Source organism: Periplaneta americana, chromosome 3, assembly GCF_040183065.1.
Source record: "Periplaneta americana isolate PAMFEO1 chromosome 3, P.americana_PAMFEO1_priV1, whole genome shotgun sequence".
In the NCBI taxonomy this organism is placed as follows: domain Eukaryota; kingdom Metazoa; phylum Arthropoda; class Insecta; order Blattodea; family Blattidae; genus Periplaneta; species Periplaneta americana.
In genome coordinates this window covers 81,173,230-81,190,710 of record NC_091119.1, presented here as the reverse complement: position 1 = coordinate 81,190,710, position 17,481 = coordinate 81,173,230, and the positions used below count along the sequence as shown (strand labels likewise).

Sequence of the window (17,481 nt, the reverse complement as noted above, 5' to 3'; positions counted from 1 at the left end):
CACCAAAAATAGCAAGGAAATATTAATGACAATTATGAAATAGCAAAAATCTGAAATGATCTTTTATACGCACACTTAAATCATTTTCAAGCAATCTTGATGTTACGCAAAAATCGCTAATTATTCTGTAATAAAAATTACGGTTTATTTAACGACGTTCGCTATTATCGAGGTTATATCAACATTGCCGGTGCCGGAATTTTGTCCCACAGAAGTTCTTTTACATGCCAGTAAATCTACTGACATGAGCTTATCGCAAGGATCAAACCCGCTACTTCGAGCACAGAAGGGCAGCACTATACCGACTACACTATCCAGGCCGACTATTTTGTAATATGCTATGTGCCAATAACGAACTTTTTTTTTTTTGGAAAAACTTCTTAAAGTGGGTTGTACAAAATCTCCCCTCCCCCTCCCCACCATCTGTTTCTGAGAAAATGAGGGTTCAAATGCATAAACACAGGAAGTTGCTGAAGGATGGAGCCATATATAAAAATGAAGTCAATATAAAGTAGTAACAGCTACTGTCAACTGTTGCAGTAATATTCCGAACATGGCACTGAATCATCTGCAGAACAAGACAAGTATGAGTAATGAAAAGTTCCTAAATGGTTTAACGCCATATTCCTTTGTTACTTTTATCGTTTAACCTCAAATTGAATTTGCTGCTCTACATATTTCATCTCTAGAGCTAATTGCAAAATTGAGTTAATTCTGAACATCCTTCCAGCTATGTTCACCTGTCACTGAAAATGAGCAGTCATCACTAAAACTGATCTAATGATCTTTCACCATTGTGTTCAGAGATCTCCTTACAGTTTCTATACAAACAGTGTTGCCGAGAAGGCTGATCATATGGAACACGTCCATGAATTTCAACGATTTTGGAGAAAAGCATTCAATAAGTGAAAGATGAACTTCTAGTCTCAATCTGAGGAAGTGATATTATACATGTATGGACCAAGCAGGCTACATGGTTGAATCAGTCTCAGAAAATGTTAGGGTACGGCCACACAGGCTACATTTGTAGCAAGTTTTCTGCGACAAATGTAGCTGGAATTATAGGCAGCATTAAGTTAAATGGAAGCGGCCACACGGAGCAGTAAATGTAGCAAGTTTGGCGCATCCCAAGGTCGTGTCGCAACTCGAATGGGTCCGGGTCCATTTTTTCTGCGACATTTACTGCTGTTGGGTGGCCACACGTAGCGACATGGGTGGCTACACGTGCAGCTGCATTTGTAGCAACATTTTAATTAATCGAACTAGTTTCTTGGGAATACCAAATGTAGCTGGAATTATAGACCGCATTGAGTTAAATGGAAGCGGCCACACGGAGCAGTAAGTGTAGCAAGTTTGGTGCCGTCTGACATGTTAGGTCTATTCGTGACCAATAATTTTCCACCTTAAACGAATTAACATTGTTGTTAGTTACTGGGAATTTATTATGAAATCCATATTTTTAAACTTTAAATTTATATTAATATTTATTTCCGCTTTACTAATTCCCAGAGGAGACTCAGTGAATCAAAGAATATACATGTCAAAAGACTTTTATCTACTTACTTACTTACAAATGGCTTTTAAGGAACCCGAAGGTTCATTGCCGCCCTCATATAAGCCCGCCATCGGTCCCTATCCTGTGCAAGATTAAGCCAGTCTCTATCATCATACCCCACCTCCCTCAAATCCATTTTAATATTATCCTCCCATCTACGTCTCGGCCTCCCTAAAGGTCTTTTTCCCTCCGGTCTCCCAACTAACACTCTATATGCATTTCTGGATTCGCCCATACGTGCTACATGCCCTGCCCATCTCAAACGTCTGGATTTCAAGTTCCTAAGTATGTCAGGTGAAGAATACAATGCGTGCAGTTCTGAGTTGTGTAACTTTCTCCATTCTCCTGTAACTTCATCCCGCTTAGCCCCAAATATTTTCCTAAGCACCTTATTCTCAAACACCCTTAACCTATGTTCCTCTCTCAGAGTGAGAGTCCAAGTTTCACAGCCATATAGAAGAACCGGTAATATAACTGTTTTATAAATTCTAACTTTCAGATTTTTGGACAGCAGACTGGATGATAAGAGCTTCTCAACCGAATAATAACACGCATTTCCCATATTTATTCTGCGTTTAATTTCCTCCCGAGTGTCATTTATATTTGTTACTGTTGCTCCAAGATATTTGAATTTTTCCACCTCTTCGAAGGATAAATCTCCAATATTTATATTTCCATTTCGTACAATATTCCCGTCACGAGACATAATCATATACTTTGTCTTTTCGGGATTTACTTCCAAACCGATCGCTTTACTTGCTTCAAGTAAAATTTCCGTGTTTTCCCTAACCGTTTGTGTATTTTCTCCTAACATATTCACGTCATCTGCATAGACAAGAAGCTGATGTAGCCCATTCAATTCCAAACCCTGCCTGTTATCCTGAACTTTCCTAATGGCATATTCTAAAGCGAAGTTAAAAAGTAAAGGTGATAGTGCATCTCCCTGCTTTAGCCCGCAGTGAATTGGAAAAGGATCAGACAGAAACTGACCTATACGGACTCTGCTGTATGTTTCACTGAGACACATTTTAATTAATCGAACTAGTTTCTTGGGAATACCAAATTCAATAAGAATATCATATAATACTTCCCTCTTAACCGAGTCATATGCCTTTTTCAAATCTATGAATAACTGATGTACTGTACCCTTATACTCCCATTTTTTCTCCATTATCTGCCGAATACAAAAAATCTGATCAATAGTCGATCTATTACGCTGAAAACCGCACTGATGATCCCCAATAATTTCATCTACGTACGGAGTTAATCTCCTCAAAAGAATATTGGACAAAATTTTGTACGACGTCAACAAAAGTGATATTCCTCGAAAGTTACCACAGTTGGTTTTGTCCCCCATTTTAAAAATAGGTACAATTATGGACTCCTTCCATTGTTCTGGTACAATTTCCTTTTCCCAAATAGCAAGTACAAGTTTATAAAGTTCGCTATATAATGCACTTCCACCCTCTTGTATTAATTCTGCTGGAATTTGATCGATACCTGGAGACTTGTACTTTTTCAGATTTTCTATCGCAATTTCGACTTCTGAAAGCGTGGGTTCGGGTATAAATGGCTCAGCAGTTTGTATTTCAATATCGTCCCAATCATTTCTATTTGGCCTATGTACATTTAGTAGTTGCGCAAAATAGTTTTTCCATCTGTTTAATTGTAGTAAAAGTACAAACAATCGTGTAAAATGAATGGTTATGCCTTAATTTTTTAGGAATGAGATAGAAAGCGAAAATCAAATGTCATGTAAAGGACACACAGATTAAGACTTTAAAAAGAGTGAAATAACAAATCAAAGTTATTCATTTTACAGTAGAGAATTACAATAATTTATTGCAATGTAAATTTACAAATGCATATGGATACATGCGTAAGCTAATTTTAAATAAGTTTACTATTTTCTTAATCTTACTCCTGTTTTTTGTTACTTCACCAGAAGGAAAAGTAAATATCGCCACTAAGTTCCTTTCTGGTAATTGAATTTGCAGCCAGGCATAAAACACCTTGGCATTTTATTCAGGCCTAATGTATTTAAAATTAAAACAAGTGACATTGATGAGTGCAGTGAAATTTGTCTCTCGAATTAGCTATAAGATATCGCAATTTGTACCAACCCGCTTATCTTTTAGCGTTAAAATTTTCTTTTGTTGGTAAAAAAACTTTATGAGACATGAAACTGTAACATACCCTAAGATTCACCTTTCAGTTTCCCCCCTCCCCCGAAATTTAATAATCTGAGAAACGTGATCTATCATGTTTAATAGAACGTAAACTCTGTTTTCTATTGGATAAGATGTAGATCTACAATGGGAGAAAGGCATTATCAAATTTGAAGGAAAACCCGTTTTTTTTAATGGTTGAAATTCTCAGTATGTATATGTAATCATAACAACAGAATTAACTTGTGTTTATGAGGGAGTGAAGTAGAGAGGGAGATTGACTTTTAGATGGGAAATTATTATCATGACAGATTTATAACAATATGATGCACTCCTATCTCACTGGCCGCCAGCAGTGTGTTGTCTTTAATAATCGGTTCTCCTCCTGGCAGACAGTAGAGTCAGGATTTCCCCAGGGTTCGGTATTGGGTCCATTGCTTTTCTGTCTCTATATTAACAATATCGCCAAGTCATTTAAATATTGCAGATATCATATTTATGCAGATGACGTTCAATTATACATTTCCACCAGTCCTGATAGACTAAGTGACTGCATTAATACACTCAATAAAGATCTTGAATCCATTTCATCTTGGTCTCAACAATTTGGACTTAACTTAAATACAGATAAATCACAGGGTATCTTATTTTCGAATAAAAGATTAATCCCAGATATTAATAAGCTGAACCTTCCTCCTGTGACTCTGAATAAAGTGATCATTCCATTCAATTCAACTGTAAAAAACCTGGGAGTTCATTTTGAATCTAACCTTACCTGGGACACGCATATCAAACACACATGCAAGAAAGTATTTTCCACTCTTCACTCATTAAAACGATTGTATCACTATCCATCTAAATTAAAGCAGACTCTTGTACAGACTCTTATTATGCCTCATTTCGATTATTGTGACGCTTTATTCAGTGATCTCAGGGTGGATTTATCCCAGAAACTGCAACGTGTTCATAATGCGTGTGTTCGTTTCATTTGTAATGTCCACTACTACGATCACATTTCGCCTTCTTTCGATAAATTATTGTGGCTCAGGTTAAATGAGAGGAGAAAGTTACATTCCCTTTCTCTCTTATACCGAATTCTACACACCTCTACTCCCTCTTACTTATCTGTCCGATTCCACAGTCTTTCTCGGTATCATAACTTAAATACTCGGTCACAATATGATAACACGCTAGAAATACCACTGCACACATCATCTCTTTATCCTTCACCTTTCACTGTTGCTACTTCTCGTCACTGGAATTCTCTGCCGCCTGAAGTCAAGGGCTGCCGAACTTTAATTTCCTTTAAACGTAAATTAGAAAAATATCTTATGATGAGTTGCCAGACCTAACGCGTTGCAAATATTTAATGGAATGTGTTCCACTGTATTTTTTTTTTTTTGTTTCTTATTTTTATTATCTAAATCGTGTTTATTTATCACTTAACGCCAATATGTATCCCACTATGTTGTCGTCTTTTTATTATTAATCTATTTGTGTACATTTTATTCAATTTTCGGTTTCTGGTTTAATTATGTAAATCCTACTTAATTGTAATCTAATACTAATACGTATACTAATGTGTTTATTTTTATTTTTATTTTTACTGTGTACATTTTTTTTTATTGAATTATCGGCTTCTGTTTTTTATGTGATTCGTATTTGATTCTAACAACACTAATATGTATTTCACTATGTTTATTTTTATTTTATGAGGTAAATTTTATGTAACTACCTCTTTTGATCTCATTATGTACCTAAATTGTATCAGTATGTAATTACTTAATTCTGATCCAGTTTTATGTTCAACTGTGTAAGCAAGTTTTAATCCTGGTTGAGTGTAAGAGAAGGCCTTACGGCCTTAACTCTGCCAGGTTAAATAAAGCCATTATTATTATTATTATTATTATTATTATATATGACATATTTTGTTACTAACAATACGGTGCCAATAAATATTGCTTCGCTTATGTATAGTCCAGCTGAGTTGCCCTATTTTTTTAACTCTCTTCAAAATATCTTTCTTTAAAAAGTATATACATTTTTCTTCTTTCAATTTCGACCTAAAGAATTCTTCAATAATAAAATGTATACAAAAGCGTTCTAGCAAACCCTTCATAGCAATTTTGTTTGGTAAAAAACGTACAATTCTTTTGCAGAACAGACCTCACAAATCAATATTGTTTATAAAGACATTTCCACTTTGAGTTGTATTTTGGGATATAAGGGTCAAGTTTAAATTGCCGCAACGTCCAATAAGCATTCTGCAAAACCAAGAAAAAGAGAACTTTTATGATAGATGTGTTTACTTATACTCTTTTCAAAATACCGTTCTTTGAGAGTACACATTTTTTTTCTTTCGTTTTCGACCAAAGGTTTCCTTCAATAATAAAATCCATACAATAGCGTTCCAATAAACCCTTCACAGCGATTTCATTTGTTAAAAAACACAATTCTTTCACGAGACAGATCTCTCAAATATGTTACAAACAGATTGCCTCTTTGAGTTGTGTTTTGGGTCATGTTTAAAACTCCTTTTTACTTGGAGATGCTTCAGAAATTCATGTATTGAAAAGGGAAGAGCATGTCTAACCTGTCGTACAATCCCAATGACTCTTCTACAGAAATTAGGTCTTCACACAGCCTTTCAGCAAACCCTTCACCCACACAGTACTTCCGATTGTTACTGACGAACAATATTGCCTGTTGTAAAATCGACACAGGAATAAAAGTCAACTTTCTGACACTGCTATAAATTTTCTTCTCATGCGCATTACAATTGTGTGTGACCGTAATAATGTACACTAACATCACACACAAAGCGACTTTGGCTTCATAATCCATCTCGGAAGAAAGCCTCCACTACGCTACGGCTGAGTGCTGCAAAACGCAAAAGAACTAGCTACAAATGTCGCTACGTGTGGCATGTCATGTGGCCACACGTAGCGACATTTAATGCAGAAACTGGCAGTAATTGTAGCGCCTGTGTGGCCACCCATTTTGCGACAATTACGGCAGCTTCATTTGTAGCAGAAAATTTGCTACAAATGTAGCTCGTGTGGCCGTACCCTTAAACTACACTATATTGCTTTATTCAACACTGTCCGACTGACTCATGCATAGGAAATACATTTTCGGTTTCAATGTGCTCATATGATTCTGAAATTTACTTAGTTCCCCTGTAGCATATTTAAAAATTATTAATACCATGCCTCCCTTACAAAGTTGAGCCAAATGTATATTACATTTTCGAGAGAAATATTTTCAAGAAAAGTAAATGCTGTCATAATGTTTCTAGGCAATTTCAGTTGAGAAAAAGGCTTCGTACCATTCATGATTTATCAGATACAATCATAGTAATTAGAAATAGTGAGTTTAATCACTTCCTTTGCTGAAACTATGCTAAGAATACCAAAGGATTGGCAATGAAATTATTTTGCTCTACAACTGTGGAATACCTTAATGAATTCCTAAACTGTGTTATGCATGTGATCTCATTCCCATATTAATGGAATCCTTATGATTCTTTGATTGCATGTCGAAGTTGTGATTCCTAAATGACAATGAAATACTCGTAATATATATTTGTTTCAAATTATGTATGAATCTGCTTTGTGGTTCGTAAAAACCTGGTTGGCATACACACTAGCTTTGTGCCTGAGTGTAAATCAGGATATTACATTTTCAGAAAACATAACTTTCTACAATATTATCTTGAGAAGTTAATTTTTTGATTGCCATTAGCATGTAAAAATGTTTTAGTTTCACACACTAATGCTTAAATATCATCAACAAATATTTCAACACTAATTTCATCTAACACAAATGAATCGGTCAGAGCTGAAAGGCATTAAGTCAAAACTGGACTTGTTTATTTAACATTATGAACTACTTAAGCAAGGCCTATCAAGCGGCACAAGAAAGAATTGAAGTCAGCATTTTCCTTGTACAAGAAATTGTTGCTATTGGTAACGTGAACAGATGAGGAAAGCATTAAATCAATGACTACCTGTCTTTCAGCGCTGTACCGCACCATGCAAGGTTGACCAAGAACCTGAGCCGCTGCTTTCTGATTCCTGCCAATCCCGCAATCTTGTTTTTTTTAGTGGGTAATTTTATGACACTGTATCAACATCTCAGGTTATTTAGTGTCTGAATAAAATGTAGGTAACAATGTCACTGAAATGAGTCTGAGGTCCAGTACCGATAGTTACCCAGCATTTGACCATATTGGGTTGAGGGAAAACCTCAACCAGGTAACTTTCCTCAACTCGATTCGAACCCGGACCATTTGGTTTCGCAGTCAGATGCACTGTTACTCCACAAATTGGACCCGCGGCCTTGTGATATAAATGTTTCAGTGTAATACAAGTCGTAAGTGACTGTTTTTTACCCTACTACTTAGCTTGTTTTTTGCTGTATCATAGAATATATAATTATTGCATTCTCATTTAGTTTTGAAATGGCCTGCAACAAAAACTTAAGCGGGGAATCCTTTTAAGTTCAGCTGCCATAAGTGGCTTTGTATTTTTACCCTACCGTACTCTACTTAGCTTGATTTTGCTATATCATAAAAGAAGTTGTAATTTATAACAATCTTTTCATTGTATATAGGTGGTATTTATGTTAAAAATAAACATAACTAAAATAGCACGTAATATTAAAATATAAAGCATTTATGAAGTGTAAGTAGCAACCACAGAGCTGAAATGCATTAAGTCAATTTTTCTAAATAATTTTTTTAATGTGTATGAAGCATTGAATTTTTCTTTCTATTATGGCACACATAGGCTAGGGAATTATTCTACAGTTTAACATAAACATTCAATAAATTTACTTGGTTTTCTTCACGATATAATGTTTTTTCCTTCACATGGAAAGTTGCAAAAACTGACTTAATGCCTTTCAACTTCAACCGATTCAAATATTTATAATGCAATTTTTTAAACAAGAAATCTCAACATTTAACAATGATCATGAAGGTGGTGGCGTTCCCTGAGCAGAAAATACATCAACTGTTATTTTCAGCATGTCTCAGTACATTAACTGCACTACTCTCCTTTTCGATATATATATTTTTTAACTTTTCTTTTACCACCTAGAATTTTCCTCGCATTGAGTTATTTTCAACAGAATTTTCAACATATTCTTCAGCAATGCAACCAAAACGCCACATACAGTCTCTTTTAAGAATAGCTATATGTGCTCCTGTGTCGGCTAAAAAAGAAGATGAACATTGCCACGTCAAAAACAATGGTCAGTACATTTTTTTTTTTATTTTAGTTGGTTATTTAACGACGCTGTATCAACTACTAGGTTATTTAGCGTCGATGAGATTGGTGATGGCGAGATGAGACCAAGGATTCACCAGATTATCTTACATTCACATTACTGTTGGGGAAAATCTCTGAAAAAACCCAACCAGATAATCAGCCCAAGCGGGGATCGAACCCGCGGCCGAACACAACTTCAGACCGGTAGGCAAGTGCCTCAACTGACTGAACCATGCTGGTAGCGGGTCAGTATATTCATTAAGATTTGGAAGGCCAATAAGATTGGCAATTTTTTAGATATAGCACCAATTGTATTTATACCTACAGGTTCTTCACTGTATTTTGAATTTCTGTAATTAACAAATAACTGTTGACAGTCAAAGCATGTAGTCTAGCATATTTCCGAAAAATCTTCAAACAGTTTAACCCATCAACATCTCACTCCCGATTGTATAAACCATTTAATCTTAGATCAGAGGTTAATATTATCCTTGTTTCAGCTGAACTTGGAATTTTGTGTTGTATAAAGTCTAATCTGAGATTAATTTGTCTCAAACTAAAGTCAACTTTGACTGATGAAATTTCTCCGATTAAGTTAGATGATCCAAGTTCAGTTATTTCTTTTCTGTTTGAAATATACGAGTGACAGATTGTACAAATAAAATATCCATTATTATTAATATTAATAGATATGATAGGTACATTTATATATATTTCTTTCAATTTCTTGCCTTAATACACAAACAATCTTATATTTTATAAGGCTCTATAGTGTTCAGCAGTATCAAATAACATAACCTATAATTATATTATATTTATAACAACCATTAATTATTAATGGATATGATAGGTACATTCATAAATTTTCAATTAACTGTATTACTAAACGAAAATTGTCGTTTTATAAAGCTTTATTATGTTTAGCAGTATCAAACACCATAACAACTCGGAGAACAGTCAACCTTCTTCTTATTGTCCGCCATTATTTACATTGCACAAAAAACCAGTGTCTCTAACAGAGTGTACGGAAAGTCGCCAAAAAGTAGTTGTAAAGTCGCTAGATTTCTCATTATCGACAAAGAAAGATTAAATTTTGTCACTATGGGGTGCTAAAAAGGTCACTAAATCCCTATTTAAGCAATATAAAAGTTAAAAGAAATTGTTGTTGAAAAAGAGTTAAAGTCGCTAGATTGGCAACACTGAACAAACCTGTCCGCGCATCACGTATTTCACCTGTTTATGCGATGTTGCCAAATCCTTTTCACGTGAACTTAGATTGCATTTGAACCAAGGTAATTTGATCGCAGAAAAGTTTTATACAATAGAAGAAGTGTCTGAACTCGGTTCACTTTTTGATCTTCGATCAAAGTTGATCTTCAGTCAGGGAGTTTTATATAATTGGGCCTCAGAATTGTAAACAACCTAGAAACTTTCGTTTCTGTATTTGGTACATTGATTTTTATGAAAGTCGAGCAATCCTCAATATCCTCTACATGCATATAAATATTAAGTTCCTCCCTCCAATATACTCCAAACACACGAAAAGTAAAACTTTCTTGCCCCATTAAAAGGACTGTATCCTTTAATTAAGAATACAGAGCTAAAATGAGATGGAACTGATAAATAACTCAGGTAAACAAATAAGCCATGGGCTGTGGTGCACCAGAGCATAATGCAAACAGGCCTGCAGTGTGGAGAAGGGGCGAGACTACTATCATCATTACATAACTTCCACTGGTCCCACGCAGTGGCATCGTGGTCTAAAGCATCCTGCCTAGGACACGCATTACAGAATGCGCAATGGTTCAAGTCTTCATGGGGGAAGAAATTTTCTCATGAAATTTTGGGACTGGTGCCCATCCAGCATCGTGATGCACTTGGGGAGCTACAATAGTTAGCGAAATCCAGTTCCGGATGCCAGCTATAACAGCTGGGGGGATCATTGTGCTAACCACACAATACCGGGGATCATCGTGCTAACCACACAATACCGGGGATTGTGTTAACCACACAATACCTCCATTCTGGTTGGATGATGGTCCACCTCTGCTTCGGCATGTGGGCATGATGCCAGCAGCTGGCTGGTCAGTCTGGGCCCTTCACGGGCTGTAGAGCCATGGATTATTATTCTATTTTTTTTTTTATAACTTCCATTGTACACTTCATGAATCTTTCTACCTCTTCCTTTGAAAAATTCTAGTTTTTTTTTTCCTGTAATTTGCTAATATCCTGTTTAGAAAGACAATGACATTTGTATATTTAAAAGTACCTATATTTTTATTAATGCAAGTCATTCTAAATGGAATAATTACGCTATATGATAATGATAATATTTATTGTCATCAACATCTGTAACAGATATAATGTACCATCACATTTCCGTAAACTGGTTCCACCATAACTTTCTATTACATTTTCCTACAATTAACATGAAATTCCGACAGTCAGTGTAACTAAAAACTCAACTATTCTTGATATTAAATTAACTCAAACAGTTAATTTCTCCTTACTGATCTTAAATATCCATCATCTGTTATTACTACTCTCATTTCACTCCTGCTTCTACCTAACATAATTTATATATAATTATGGTCTTCCTACATCACATTTTACTGTTCTTAACTGTGCCTTTTACATTTTATACGGTTCAAGTTATTGCAACAATCCACTATTTTTCATATAGAATATTCTTACTTACTTTTTTTACTCCTTCAAAATATCGTTCTTAAATTTTAACTGTCTATTATATTTAAGTTCACTATACTAACACTTTACTAACTCCCCTCCCTAATTACACAAAAGAAAAAAAAAATCGCTATACCTATTTAACACTCAACCTTCACACGACTTTACTCACGGAGATCCTCTTCTTCATAGACATCATTTCAATAATCTTGATAAATCTTTACACGAGTTTCAAGTTCACTTAAGTTTGTTCATCTACTGTATCTCTTAATCTCAAGCAACACTCATAATACAAACACGATTTACTAACATTGCATTACCAAACTACTACATTACCATATGTTAATTTTAAGTGTCATTTCTGTTTCTGACATTTATATTTTATGCCGCTCTTGAACCAACTTCTTAGATTGTAACTTTTTTGGCCCTTAATTCTATCCGTCAGCAATAAAAGACTGCCCTGTGGAATTACACCATATGGTAAACACTTTATAAGTTGAGATTTCGGAATAATAGGCCAGCTACATTCTGATAAACTAGACCTACTTATTTTTTCTGTTCACACCAATTCTCGAATTTCTTAATAACTCTTTTCTTCTAAATTTGTCATATTTGCTATCATAAAAAGAATGTTGCTGATTCTTAGTGAAAAAATCCAACCAGTTCCAAATATTATATTGTTGCCATACTGTCATCTAAATAAATGGACGAAAAATTATTAGAAATGTGATTTTAACAAGTTTTATTATAATTTCTAGACTATAGAAAAAATCTTGTATGCAATGCATGCAAAAAGTATCACACACACACTACATCTTGTCCACTGAGAAGAAGTCTTCACAACTCATGCATAAATCACATTTTGCAACTAGTTCCAATATAGATATGACAACAGACAAAATGTGTAGAAATTAATTAATGCTCTTTCCAATATCTTTTCGCAAGCCAAGTATTTATGACTAACATTTTTGAGGTCACTTTATCATAAAATTTGCAAGTTGATTATTGCAAGAGAAGAATTGGAAATCTCCGAGAAAATAAATGTTTAAATACCAGATGCTATCTATTCTATACAAGTTTCCAAATATTTAATTACATACTACGCAACATAAATTTAACAGAACTTCTAAAAGTAGGTGCTTGCAGGTAATAAAAATGTCATAAAATCCAAAAGTATGTGGAAATAATTTTACTTCTTCTATTTTCTTTCATTATAATAAAACGTAATTATTATTATTTTACCCACTGGCATAGCTCTGGAAGCTGGCACGTTTGCCTACTTATATGAAACTGCACAGGCATGGATTCGATTCTTGCTTGGGCTTTTCAGAGATTTTCCCCAAACATAAGACAAATGTCAAGTAATCTATGGTGAATCCAAAGTCCCATCTCGCCAAATACCATCTCACCATCACTAATTCTACTGCGCTAAAATAAGCTAGTTGATACTGCGTCATATAATAATAATAATAATAATAATAATAATAATAATAATAATAATAATAATTCTTATGGCTTTTAACGAACCCGAGGTTCATTGCATCCTCACATAAGCCCGCCATCGGTCCCTATCCTGAGCAAGATTAATCCAGTCTCTACCATCATATCCCATCTCCTTCAAATCCATTTTAATATTATCCTCCCATCTACATCTCGGCATCCCCAAAGATCTTTTTCCCTCCAGCCTCCCAACTAACACTCTATATGCATCTCTGAATTCGCCCATACAAGCTCCATGCACTGCTGATCTCAAACATCTGGATTTAATGTTCCAAATGATGTCAGGTAAAGAATACAATATGTGCAGTTCTCCATTCTTCTGTAACTCATCCCTCTTAGCCCCAAATATTTTCCTAAGAACCTTATTCCCAAACACCCTTAACCTCTGTTCCTTTCTCAATGTCAGAGTCCAAGTTTCACAATCATACAGAACTGGTAATATAACTGCTTTATAAATTCTTTAAATTTCAGCTTTTTTCAGAGCAGACTGGATGACAGAAGCTTCTCAACCGAATAATAACAGGGGTTTCCCATATATTTTATTCTGCATTTAATTCCCTCCCGAGAGTCATTTATATTTGTTACTGTTGCTCCAAGATATTTGAATTTTTTCACCTATTCAAAGGATAAATTTCCAACTTTTTTATTTCCATTTCGTACAATATTCTAGTCACAATAATAATAATAATAATAATAATAATAATAATAATAATAACCGAAGTTAAATATGTCTGATGAATGTTTGCTATAATAATTCCACTCATTTTACTGAACACTGAAATTAGATATCTCAAAGAAGCTTTTTAATTTATCTAAAACGAAATTTTGGAAGATTAAGAACTCCTCATAAGAGAACTATGATGTCTGAAAGAGAACAAAATGACAGGAAAAATTTGTTACAAATTATCTACGAGGAGCATCCATAAAGCAACTTTCCCACAGCTAGCAAACCATATGTTGTGCGAAGCGACTGCGTGTACGTGATAGAGTAATATCCTCGCATGGCGCATGCACTAGCGGAACTTCCCGAGTGCTCTCAGTAGCTTCGTTGCATTGGTTGAAGATTGAATTTCTATTCCAGCTCCCGCCGCATGAAGTGCGATCAGTGATAAAATTTTTGAATGCACAGGACATAGTGCCGACAAATTCTTCGTCAGCTGTGCCAGGTCTATGGGCCTAATGTCATGAGCAAGAAGATGGTGTGTTGCTCCACAAGGTCGTCTGTGATGATGGTTGGCCTCCCACTGCACTCCTCGTCATGCACATTTTGGCGTCCTGCTGAAAACTGTCTACAGCAGCAACACACCATCTGCTTGCCCATAAACCTGGCACAGCTGAAGATCAATTTCAATCGGCACTATGCCCTGTGCATTCAAAAACTTTATCACGGACCGCACTTCACGCAGTGGGAGCTGGAATAGGAACATCCATCTTCAACCAATGCAACGAAGCTACTGAGAGCACTCTGTAAGTTCTGCATGCGCCAAGCCAGGACATCATTCTTATCACATACATGCAGTCGTTTCGCGCAACATATGGTTTGCTAGCTGTGGTACGAGTGGGAAAGTTACTTTATGGATGTGCTTCGTATATCAGCATAAGGCAAAATACTGCGACACAATGCAGAAGGCTGCTACAAATTACAACTTATTTCAAGAACATGGATTATTCGTAACTGGAGAAGCCAACATGGTGACAAAAAAAAAAAAAAAAAAAAAAAAAAACTTGTTCATCAAAAACTATAGTTTGTGTAGTATACTAAAAGGCAATTACTTGAGAAGTAACGTGAAATTCAAAGTCATCAGTCTACTAACAAAATAAAATAAATTAGGAGAGATAGGTGTCACTACTCACAAATATATAGCCTATATACAGTTAACTCTGGATATAGTGAACTCAGTTATAGTGAACATTCAGCTATAGTGAACCTAAATCGTTGGTCCCGACCTGCATACATTAAAAAGTACATTAAATTTCCGTTTATAGTGAACCTTGTATGCTGACAAATTCTTATTTGAAGTCAGACCTTCTTGTATAAAACTGAAAGCATGTGTTGAGAACAACATTCTAAGTTTCTTACTTCTTTAGTCAAAGGACAAACGTAGGATTAGTGGTTCCTAGACAATGAGCTGTACTGTAAATCCAGGCAACATGTGACGACCTTGTCTCACTCCACCGTCGAAGGGTTGCCATTCTGTTCTCAAGCATTCTACTTTACTGTTATTTCTAATCCTCCACCGTCAAAGGGTTGCCTTTAGTTCTCAGAAACATTTCCATTGTGACTAATAGCATCCAAATGGAAAATGATATTGCCTTCTTTTATTAAAACAGGACGGACATTATGTCCAGAACATAAATGAAGGTACGATTTCGATGATTTTCAAACTCCATCAACCCTCTCCCAGTTTCCATTAAGTGACCTGGGAAATTCCAAGACTGAGTATGCAGTCACACCATAACACCGTTTGTCATTTCTACCTGATCTAGTGTTCCAACAGTGAATTTACTGTATAAAAATATCGAAGCGTAAAGTGTTTTCTTTGGAAGATACAGCAAATATTATAAATGACATTGAATGTGGTCTTTCACAAGCGGATGTGGGTCAACAGCATAGTTTAAGTAAATCAACTGTGAGTAACAGTATACAGTGTAATCCATTCCACAAAAATGAAATATTTTATTTTCTTGTCCACAATTTCATTCATATCTGTCATTTAAGGTTAGGGAAGAGACACTTCAGATATAGTAAATACAATATGTAAGTCCACAGAGGTTCACTATATCCGGAGTTGACTGTGTACTGTATATATAAAAGACAACATATATTTCTTCCTTTTACTTTTACAGGTTTTTCACTTCACAGCAGCTTGCCTTTAATTCCTGCTTTCCAGCTATTCTTATCCTCCCATTGTCCTTTCAAACTCCTCTTCACCATAGCTATGCTTATTCCTTCATACTAAGTCTACCAAGCCCTTCTACACTTTCTCCTACCAGTAACACACACATCCCAAATGATGGTATGTTTGGGCCATCTCTCTGACATTTGCTGTATACACTTTGTGATCAAAAGTATCAGGACACTCACCTCAAAATGAAGTACAAGTTTGGGTAGCCCTTCATTGGGAACACTTGCAGTCAATAGGGTGCTGGCCCAACCTTAGCCTTCACTCTTGCAGGCAAACTTTCAATCAGGCGGCGAAAGGTTTCTTTTGGAATGGCAGTCCATTCCTCCCTGAGCGCCGAAATGAGAAGAGATATTGATGTGGGTCAGTGTGGTCTAGCACGATGTTGGCATTCCAAAACACCCCAGAGATGTTCTATCACATACAAATCAGGACTCTGCGCAGGTCAGTCCATTAGTGCGACGTTGTCGTCGTCAAACCACTCCTTCGTCAAACCTACAGTATGGACAGGTGCTCAGTTGAGTTGAAAGACACAATGGTCATCCCCAAACTGGTCTTCGACAGTAGGCAGCATGAAAGTGGTTAAAATGTCAATGTAAGCTTGTGCCGTGACATTACTAGGTAAAACAACGAGGAGACCAAGCCCCCTCTAGGAGAAACATAACACTGTAATTCCACCACCCCCAAATTTCAGTCGGCACTATAAAGAGTGGTAGATGTCGTTCACCGGCATTTGCCACACCCATATCCTACCATCGGATCGCCACATTGTATACCGTGATTCATCACTCCACACAATGGTTTTCCACTCGCCTAGAGTCCAATTTCGACGCTCCTTACACCATGCAAGGTGGCATTTGACATTTACCTGTGTGATGTGTGGATATGGGCAACTACTCGGCCATGGGAACCAAGATTACACACCTCGCTCTGAACACTCATGGTCCTTGAAGAAGATCTTGATGCAGTTCGGAATTCCTGTGTCATGGTGACAGTGGATTGACGATTACACTGTATGACTCTCTTCAACACTCGACTGTCTCTGGAAGTCATGGATGGTCGGCCTTTCATGCTTTTGGGTTGTACACATCCCTTCACGTTTCCTCTTCAGTATAACATCATTAGCAGTGGACCTAGGGATGCTTAGGAGAGTGGAAATCTCTCACACAGACTTCTTACACAAGAACCACCTAACCACACTGAAAGTACGTGAGTTCCTCAGACAGTCCCATTCTGCTGTCTCGCACTGTCTGCTAACTACTGTGTCACCTTCTCTGATAAAAACACGTTTTGCGGAATGTTCGGATACTTTTGATCACATAGTGTATGTCAATACTATTGAGGTGACCATTTTTCTACTCTGTCAAAAACAGTTTAAGATATAACTGATGACATGA

At 36.0% G+C, this 17,481-nt stretch overlaps 1 protein-coding gene across 2 annotated transcripts in view; it reads right to left on the bottom strand.

Moving 5' to 3' along the window:
- The window catches only part of Ndf (Nucleosome-destabilizing factor), a 419,078-nt gene that overhangs the window by 345,395 nt on the left and 56,202 nt on the right, over positions 1–17,481 (bottom strand). The gene's annotated exons all lie outside the window — the stretch shown is intronic.